This window comes from Arachis stenosperma, chromosome 7 (genome assembly GCF_014773155.1).
Source record: "Arachis stenosperma cultivar V10309 chromosome 7, arast.V10309.gnm1.PFL2, whole genome shotgun sequence".
Classification (NCBI taxonomy): domain Eukaryota; kingdom Viridiplantae; phylum Streptophyta; class Magnoliopsida; order Fabales; family Fabaceae; genus Arachis; species Arachis stenosperma.
The window spans coordinates 48,746,326-48,756,113 of NC_080383.1; the positions used below are offsets into that span (position 1 = coordinate 48,746,326).

At 42.2% G+C, this 9,788-nt stretch overlaps 1 non-coding gene across 1 annotated transcript; it reads right to left on the minus strand.

Annotated features, from left to right (window-relative positions):
* Positions 1-295: 295 nt before the first annotated feature.
* Positions 296-403, minus strand: LOC130943016 (small nucleolar RNA R71). Its single transcript, XR_009071555.1, has one exon. It is a non-coding gene; the product is annotated as a small nucleolar RNA R71 (small nucleolar RNA).
* Between the last annotated feature and the right edge of the window lie 9,385 nt (positions 404-9,788).

The window sequence follows — 9,788 nt, forward strand, 5'->3', positions numbered from 1 at the left end:
AGCAAACAACTTTGAGCTTAAGCCTCAATTAGTTTCTCTGATGCAACAGAATTGCAAGTTCCATGGACTTCCATTGGAAGATCCTCATCAGTTTTTAGCTGAATTCTTGCAAATCTGTGACACTGTCAAGACTAATGGGGTTGACCCTGAGGTCTACAGACTTATGCTATTCCCTTTTGCTGTAAGAGACAGGGCTAGGATATGGTTGGATTCACAACCTAAAGAAAGCCTGGACTCATGAGAAAAGCTAGTCAATGCCTTCTTGGCAAAGTTCTTTCCACCTCAAAAATTGAGTAAGCTTAGAGTGGAAGTCCAAACCTTCAGACAGAAGGATGGAGAATCCCTCTATGAAGCTTGGGAAAGATACAAACAATTGATCAGAAAGTGTCCATCTGATATGCTTTCTGAATGGAGCATCATAGGTATTTTCTATGATGGTCTCTCTGAACTATCCAAGATGTCTTTGGATAGCTCTGCTGGAGGATCTCTTCATCTGAAGAAGACGCCTACAGAAGCTCAAGAGCTAATTGAAATGGTTGCAAATAACCAATTCATGTACACTTCTGAAAGGAATCCTGTGAATAATGGGACAAGTCAGAAGAAAGGAGTTCTTGAGATTGATACTCTGAATGCCATTCTGGCTCAGAACAAGATATTGACTCAACAAGTCAATTTGATTTCTCAAAGTCTATCTGGAATGCAAAATGCACCAAGCAGTACTAAGGATGCTTCACCTGAAGAAGAAGCCTATGATCCTGAGAACCCTTCAATGGAAGAGGTGAATTACCTAGGAGAACCCTATGGAAACACCTATAATTCTTCATGGAGAAATCATCCAAATTTCTCATGGAAGAATCAAGAGAGACCTCAACAAGGTTTCAATAACAATAATGGTGGAAGAAACAGGTTTAGCAATGGCAAGCCTTTTCCATCATCTTCTCAGCAACAGACAGAGAACTCTAAGCAGAATACCTCTGACTTAGCAACCATGATCTCTGATCTAATCAAAACCACCCAAAGTTTCATGACTGAAACAAGGTCCTCCATTAGGAATTTGGAGGCACAAGTGGGACAGCTGAGCAAGAAAGTTACTGTCCCTCCAAGTACTCTTCCAAGTAATACAGAAGAAAATCCAAAAGGAGAGTGCAAGGCCATCAACATGGCCGAATTTGGAGAGGAGGAAGAGGCAGTGAACGCCACTGAGGAAGACCTCAATGGGCGTGCACTGGCCTCCAATGAGTTCCCAAATGAGGAACCATGGGAATCTGAGGCTCAAAATGAGACCATAGAGATTCCATTGGACTTACTTCTGCCTTTCATGAGCTCTGATGAGTATTCTTCCTCTGAAGAGGATGAGTATGTCACTGAAGAGCAAGTTGCTAAATACCTTGGAGCAATCATGAAGCTAAATGACAAGTTATTTGGAAATGAGACTTGGGAGGATGAACCCCCTTTGCTCACCAAAGAACTGGATGACTTGTCTAGGCAGAAATTACCTCAAAAGAGACAAGATCCTGGGAAGTTTTCAATACCTTGTACCATAGGCACCATGACCTTCAAGAAGGCTCTGTGTGACTTAGGGTCAAGTGTAAACCTCATGCCTCTCTCTGTAACGGAGAAGCTAGGGATCTTTGAGGTACAAGCTGCAAGAATCTCATTAGAGATGGCAGACAACTCAAGAAAACAAGCTCATGGACTTGTAGAGGATGTTTTGGTGAAGATTGAAGACCACTACATCCCTGCTGATTTCATAGTCCTAGAGACTGGGAAGTGCATGGATGAAACCATCATCCTTGGCAGACCCTTCCTAGCCACAGCAAAGGCTGTGATTGATGTTGATGGAGGTGAACTGATCATTCAAGTGAATGAAGAATCCTTTATGTTTAAGACTCAAGGATATCCCTCTGTCACCATGGAGAAGAAGCATGAAGAGCTTCTCTCAAATCAGAGTCAAGCAGAGCCCCCACAGTCAAACTCTAAGTTTGGTGTTGGGAGGCAACAACCAAACTCTAAGTTTGGTGTTGAACCCCCACATTCAAACTCTAAGTTTGGTGTTGGGAGGTTCCAACATTGCTCTGAGTATCTGTGAGGCTCCATGAGAGCCATCTGTCAAGCTACTGACATTAAAGAAGCGCTTGTTGGGAGGCAACCCAATGTTATATTTTATCTATTTTCTTTTGTTATTTTATGTTTTTTGTAGGTTGATGATCATGAGAAGTCACAAAAACAATTGAAAAAGCAAAAACAGAATGAAAAACAGGAAGAAAAACAGCACACCCTGGAGGAAGAACTTACTGGCGTTTAAACGCCAGTAAGGCTAGCAGGTGGGCGTTTAACGCCCAGTCTGGCACCATTCTGGGCGTTTAACGCCAGAAAGGGGCACCAGACTGGCGTTAAACGCCAGGAAAGGGCAAGAACCTGGCGTTAAACGCCAGAAATGGGCACCAGCCCGGCGTTTAACGCCAGAATTGGCTCAAAACGTGATTTTGCATGCCATTTGGTGCAGGGATGACTTTTCCTTGACACCTCAGGATCTGTGGACCCCACAGGATCCCCACCAACCCACCCACTCTCTCTCTTCTTCACCCATTCACCAATCACCTCAACACCTCTTCCCCAAAAACCCTTCACCTATCAAATCCCATCTTTCTCTTCACCACTCACATCCATCCTTCATAAAACCCCACCTACCTCACCCTTCAAATTCAAACCACTTTCCCTCCCAAACCCACCCATACATGACCGAACCATGAACCCCCCCTCCCCTATATATACCCTTCTTCACCCCCTTCATTTTCACACAACCTAAACACCACTTCTCCCCCTCTTTGGCCGAACACAAAGCCATTCCCTTCTTCCTCATTTCTTCTTCTTCTACTCTCTTCTTTCTTCTTTTGCTCGAGGACGAGCAAACCTTTTAAGTTTGGTGTGGTAAAAGCATTGCTTTTTGTTTTTCCATAACCATTTATGGCATCCAAGGCCGGAGAAACCTCTAGAAAGAGGAAAGGGAAGGCAAAAGCTTCCACCTCCGAGTCATGGGAGATGGAGAGATTCATCTCAAGGGTGCATCAAGACCACTTCTATGAAGTTGTGGCCTTGAAGAAGGTGATCCCCGAGGTCCCTTTTTCACTCAAAAAGAGTGAATATCCGGAGATCCGACATGAGATCCGAAGAAGAGGTTGGGAAGTTCTCACCAACCCCATTCAACAAGTCGGAATCTTGATGGTTCAAGAGTTCTATGCCAATGCATGGATCACCAAGAACCATGATCAAAGTGTGAACCCGGATCCAAGGAATTGGCTTACTATGGTTCGGGGGAAATACTTGGATTTTAGTCCGGAAAATGTAAGGTTAGCATTCAACTTGCCCATGATGCAAGGAGATGAACATCCTTACACTAGAAGGGTCAACTTTGATCAAAGGTTGGACCAAGTCCTCACTGACATTTGTGAAGAGGGCGCCCAATGGAAGAGAGATTCAAGAGGGAAGCCGGTTCAATTGAGAAGGCATGACCTCAAACCCGTGGCTAGAGGGTGGTTGGAGTTTATCCAACGCTCAATCATTCCCACTAGTAACCGGTTCAAAGTTACTATAGACCGGGCCATCATGATCCATAGCATCATGATTGGAGAAGAAGTGGAAGTTCATGAGGTTATAGCCCAAGAACTCTATAAGGTGGCGGATAAGTCCTCTACCTTAGCAAGGTTAGCCTTTCCGCATCTCATTTGTCACCTCTGTTATTCAGTAGGAGTTGACATAGAAGGAGACATCCTCATTGATGAGGATAAGCCCATCACTAAGAAAAGGATGGAGCAAACAAGAGACCCCTCTCATCATGAGATCCCTGAGATGCCTCAAGGGATGCACTTTCCTCCACAAGACTATTGGGAGCAACTGAACACCTCCCTAGGAGAATTGAGTTCCAACATGGGACAACTAAGGGTGGAGCACCAAGAACATTCCATCCTCCTCCATGAAATTAGAGAAGATCAAAGAATCATGAGAGAGGAGCAACAAAGACAAGGAAGAGACATTGAGGAGCTCAAGCACTCCATAAGACCTTCAAGAGGAAGAACAAGCCGCCATCATTAAGGTGGACCCGTTCTTTAATCTCCTTGTTCTTTATTTTCTTGTTTTTCGAATTTTAGTGCTTATGTTTATCTATGTTTGTGTCTTATGATCATTAGTGTCTTAGTGTCTATGCCTTAAAGTTATGAATGTCCTATGAATCCATCACCTTTCTTAAATAAACAATGTTCTTAATTGAAAAAGATAGGAATTGCATGAATTTTGAATTTTATAACAGTTTAATTATTTTGATGTGGTGGCAACACTTTTGTTTCTGAATGTATGCTTAAACAGTGCATATGTCTTTTGAATTTGTGGTTCATGAATGTTGGCTCTTGAAAGAATGATGAAAAAGGAGACATGTTACTGAGGATCTGAAAAATCATAAAAAATGATTCTTGAAGCAAGAAAAAGCAGTGAATACAAAAAAAAAGAGGCGAAAAAAAAAACGAAAAAGAAAGAGAAAAAGAAAGAAAAAGAAAGAAATAAAGTTGTGATCCAAGGCAAAAAGAGTGTGCTTAAGAACCCTGGACACCTCTAGTTGGGGACTCTAGCAAAGCTGAGTCACAATCTGAAAAGGTTCACCCAATTATGTGTCTGTGGCATGTATGTATCCGGTGGTAATACTGGAAGACAGAGTGCTTTGGGCCACGGCCAAGACTCATAAAGTAGCTGTGTTCAAGAATCATCATACTTAACTAGGAGAATCAATAACACTATCTGGATTCTGAGTTCCTAAAGAAGCCAATCATTCTGAATTTCAAAGGATAGAGTGAGATGCCAAAACTGTTCAGAGGCAAAAAGCTAAAAGCCCCGCTCATCTAATTAATTCTGATCTTCATAGATGTTTTTGGAATTCATTGCATATTCTCTTCTTTTTATCTTATTTGATTTTCAGTTTCTTGAGGACAAGCAACAATTTAAGTTTGGTGTTGTGATGAGCGGATAATTTATACGCTTTTTGGCATTGTTTTTAGTATGTTTTTAGTAATTTTAGTTGAGTTGTTAGTATATTTTTATTAGTTTTTAGTTAAAATTCACTTTTCTGGACTTTACTATGAGTTTGTGTGTTTTTCTGTGATTTCAGGTATTTTCTGGCTGAAATTGAGGGACCTGAGCAAAAATCTGATTCAGAGACTGAAAAGGACTGCAGATGCTGTTGGATTTTGACCTCCCTGCACTCGAAGTGGATTTTCTGGAGCTACAGAAGCCCAATTGGCGCGCTCTCAACGGCGTTGGAAAGTAGACATCCTGGGATTTCCAGCAATATATGATAGTCCATACTTTGCCCAAGATTTGATGGCCCAAACCGGCGTCCAAAATCACCTTCAGATTTCCCAGCGTTAAACGCCGGAACTGGCACCAAAATGGGAGTTAAACGCCCAAACTGGCACAAAAGCTGGCGTTTAACTCCAAGAAGAGTCTCTACACGAAAAATGCTTCATTGCTCAGCCCAAGCACACACCAAGTGGGCCCGGAAGTGGATTTTTATGTCTTTTACTCATCTTTGTAAACCTTAGGCTACTAGTTTTCTATAAGTAGGACCTTTTACTATTGTATTTTCATCTTCTGATCTTTGGAATCTTTTGATCTTTAGATCTTTTGATCACTTTGGGAGGCTGGCCATTCGGCCATGCCTAGACCTTGTTCTTATGTATTTTCAACGGTGGAGTTTCTACACACCATAGATTAAGGTGTGGAGCTCTGCTGTACCTCGAGTATTAATGCAATTACTATTGTTCTTCTATTCAATTCCGCTTGTTCTTTGTCCAAGATATCACTTGTCCTTCAACTTGATGAATGTGGTGATCCGTGACACTCACCATCATTCTCACCTATGAACGTGTGACTGATAACCACCTCCGTTCTACCTTAGATTGGGTGAATATCTCTTGGATTCCTGATACACGATGCATGGTTGATCGCCTGACAAACGAGCCAGCAATTCCGTGAGATCAGAGTCTTCGTGGTATAGGCAAGAACTGATGGCGGCATTCAAGAGAATCCGGAAGGTCTAACCTTGTCTGTGGTATTCTGAGTAGGATTCAATGATTGAATGACTGTGACGTGCTTCAAACTCCTAGCAGGCGGAGCGTTAGTGACAGACGCAAAAGAATCAATGGATTCTATTCCGGCCTGACCGAGAACCGACAGATGGATAGCCGTGCCGTGACAGGGTGCGTTGAACATTTCCACTGAGAGGATGGGAGGTAGCCACTGACAACGGTGAAACCCTTGCATAAGCTTGCCATGGAAAGGAGTAAGAAGGATTGGATGAAGATAGTAGGAAAGCAGAGAGACGGAAGGGAAGGCATCTTCATGTGCTTATCTGAAGCTCTAACCAATGATATACATAAGTATCTCTATCTTTATCTTTATGTTTTATTCATATATCATCTATACCCATTTGAGTCTGCCTGACTAAGATTTACAAGGTGACCATAGCTTGCTTTATACCAACAATCTCCGTGGGATCGACCCTTACTCGCGTAAGGTTTATTACTTGGACGACCCAGTGCACTTGCTGGTTAGTTGTGCAAAGTTGTGTTTATGCCATGGTAGTGAGCACCAAGTTCTTGGGGCCATTACTAGGGATTAATTGAGTTGTGAAAAGTAATGATCATAATTTCGCACACCAGCTAGCATCAATCTCATGTCCTTGAACATGATGAGAAGGATGAGAATTGAGGAAGCCAAACCAATAAGAATGGCACTCCAACTAGCTGACAGGACATTCAAGTTTCTACATGGAGTGGTGGAAAATTTATTGGTGAATGTAGGAGAATTCATCTTCCCAACTGACTTTGTTGTGCTGGATATGGAAGAAGAGGCAAACACTTCAATTATCCTAGGAAGGCCATTCCTAGCTTCTGCTGGAGCTATCATTGATGTGCAAAAAGGAGAACTAGTCTTAAGATTACATGAGGAAAAGATGGTCTTCAATGTCTTCAAGGCAATGAATTATCCCATGGAAGTAATAGAAGAATGCATGATGGTAGACACCATAGAACAAATAGTCCAAGGAGTTTTAGAAGAAGAGCAATATGAAGGAAGTATGAAATTAGAGCAATAAGAACCACGTGAAGAACCACCACAAGGAACCATGGAAAGTTCAATCATGACAAACCACACAGACAATAATGGAGAAGAGGCACCAAAACTAGAGCTAAAATCCCTACCTCCAATCTTGAAATATGTCTATCTAGGTGACAACAGCACCTACCCAGTGATCATCAACACAAGCTTGAGTAAGGAGCAAGAAGAGGAACTCATCCAAGTGCTGAAACAACACAAAGATGCTATAGGCTAGACACTCACAGACTTAAAAGGGATCAGCCCTTCAATGTATATGCAGAAGATCCTACTTGAGGAGGGTGCTAAGCCCTCAAGGAAACAACAAAGAAGGTTGAATCCAACTATGAATGAGGTGGTCCAGAACGAAGTGTTGAAGTTGTGGCAAGCTGGGGTGATCTACCCCATCTCAGACAGCCCTTGGGTGAGCCCGGTACAAGTAGTTCCAAAGAAAGGAGGAGTCACTGTTGTACCAAATGAGAAGAATGAGCTGATACCAGCAAGAACAGTGACTGGTTGGCGTATGTGCATTGAGTACAGGAAGCTCAATGAAGCCACTAGGAAGGACCACTTCCCCCTACCATTCATGGACCAAATGCTTGAGAGGCTGGCTGGACATGAATACTACTACTTTCTTTATGGTTATTTGGGTTACAACCAAATAGTTGTGCACCCAAATGACCAGGAGAAAACTTCATTTACTTGTCCATAAGTTGTCTTTGCTTACAAGAGGATGCCCTTTGGACTGTGCAATGCACCTGCAACATTCCAAAGGTGCATGCTCTCCATATTTTCAGACATGATTGAAAGGTTTATTGAGGTGTTTATGGATGACTTCTCTGTATTTGATAACACATATTCTGATTGCTTGCATCACTTAGCCTTGGTGCTAAAGAGATGCCAAGAGACCAACCTTGTTTTAAACTAGAAAAAAATGCCATTTCATGGTTACAGAAGGAGTGGTCCTTAGTCATAAAATCTTAAAAAAGGGCATAGAAGTGGACATGACAAAAGTAAAGGTGATTGAAAAGTTACCTCCACCTTGTAATGTCAAAGCAATTAGAAGCTTTTTGGGACATGCTGGTTTCTATAGGAGGTTTATTAGAGACTTCTCTAAGGTTGCCAAGCCATTGAGCAACCTACTTGTCTCTAATGTGCTTTTGTTTTTGATAATGAATGCATGTTAGCTTTTGAGGAGCTTAAGAACAAACTTTCCTATGCACCTCTCATATCACCACCATGTTGGGATCTACCCTTTGAGTTGATGTGTGATGCATCAGATTTTCCTGTGGGTGCTGTTTTAGGACAGAGGAAGGATAAATCGGTGCATGTCATTTATTATGCCAGCAAGGTCCTCAATGAGAATCAAAGGAACTACACCACTACAGAGAAGGAATTACTTGCCATTGTCTTTGCTTTTGATAAATTTAGATAATATCTCATTGGTTCTAAAGTAATTGTATTCACTAATCATGCAGCACTCAAATACTTGCTTACCAAACAAGAATCCAAGCCAAGGCTAATAAGATGGATCCTGCTACTCCAAGAGTTTGACATCGAAATTAAGGATAAGAAGTGGAGCAGAGAACAAAGTTGCTGACCACCTCTCAAGGATCCTACAAGAAGAAGAAGGAACACACCATCTTACAGTGAATGAAAGCTTCCCGGATGAGCAATTGATGATGATACAAGAGACCCCTTGGTTTGTTGACATAGCCAATTTCAAGGCTGTTGGGGAACTACCAACCAACATCAACAAACACATGAGGAGAAAGCTCATCAAAGATGCCAAATACTATATCTGGGATGAGCCATATTTGTTCAAAAAGTGTGCTGATGGGATCTTAAGGAGGTGTATATCCCATGGAGAAGGACAAGAGGTGCTTTGGCAATGTCATGGATCTGCATATGGAGGCCATTTTAGTGGAGAAAGAACAGCAGCCAAGGTGCTCCAATATGGATTCTACTGGCCAAGCATTTTCAAGGATGCAAAGGACTTGGTGTCAAGGTGTGATGAATGCCAAAGGGCTGGCAATCTACCCAGGAATAATGAGATGCCACAGAGATTTATAATGGAGCTAGAACTATTCGATGTTTGGGGGATTGACTTTGTGGGACCTTTTCCATCCTCCTACTCAAATAGTTATATACTTGTGGCTGTAGATTATGTGTTAAAGTGGGTGGAGGCTATTGCCACCGCCACAAATAACAACAAGATCGTAATAAGCTTCTTAAGAAAGAACATTTTTAGCAGGTTTGGAGTTCCCAGGGCACTTATTAGTGATGGAGGAACACATTTCTCCAATAAACAACTGGAAGCACTCATTCTCAGATATGGAGTCAAACACAATGTGGCAACCCCTTATCATCCGCAGACCAACGGGCAAGCAGAGATTTCCAACAGGGAGCTAAAAAGGATTCTTGAAAAAAAATGTTGGAAGCTCAAGGAAGGACTGATCTAAGAAGCTAGACGATGCTTTATGGGCCTACAGGACAGCCTTTAAGACCCCCATTGGGATGTCACCATACCAACTAGTATTTGGCAAGGCCTGTCACTTGCCAGTTGAACTGGAGTATAGAGCCTTCTGGGCTCTAAAACTATTGAACTTTGATGCGCAAGCTGCTGGAGAAAAGAGGCCAAGGCAACT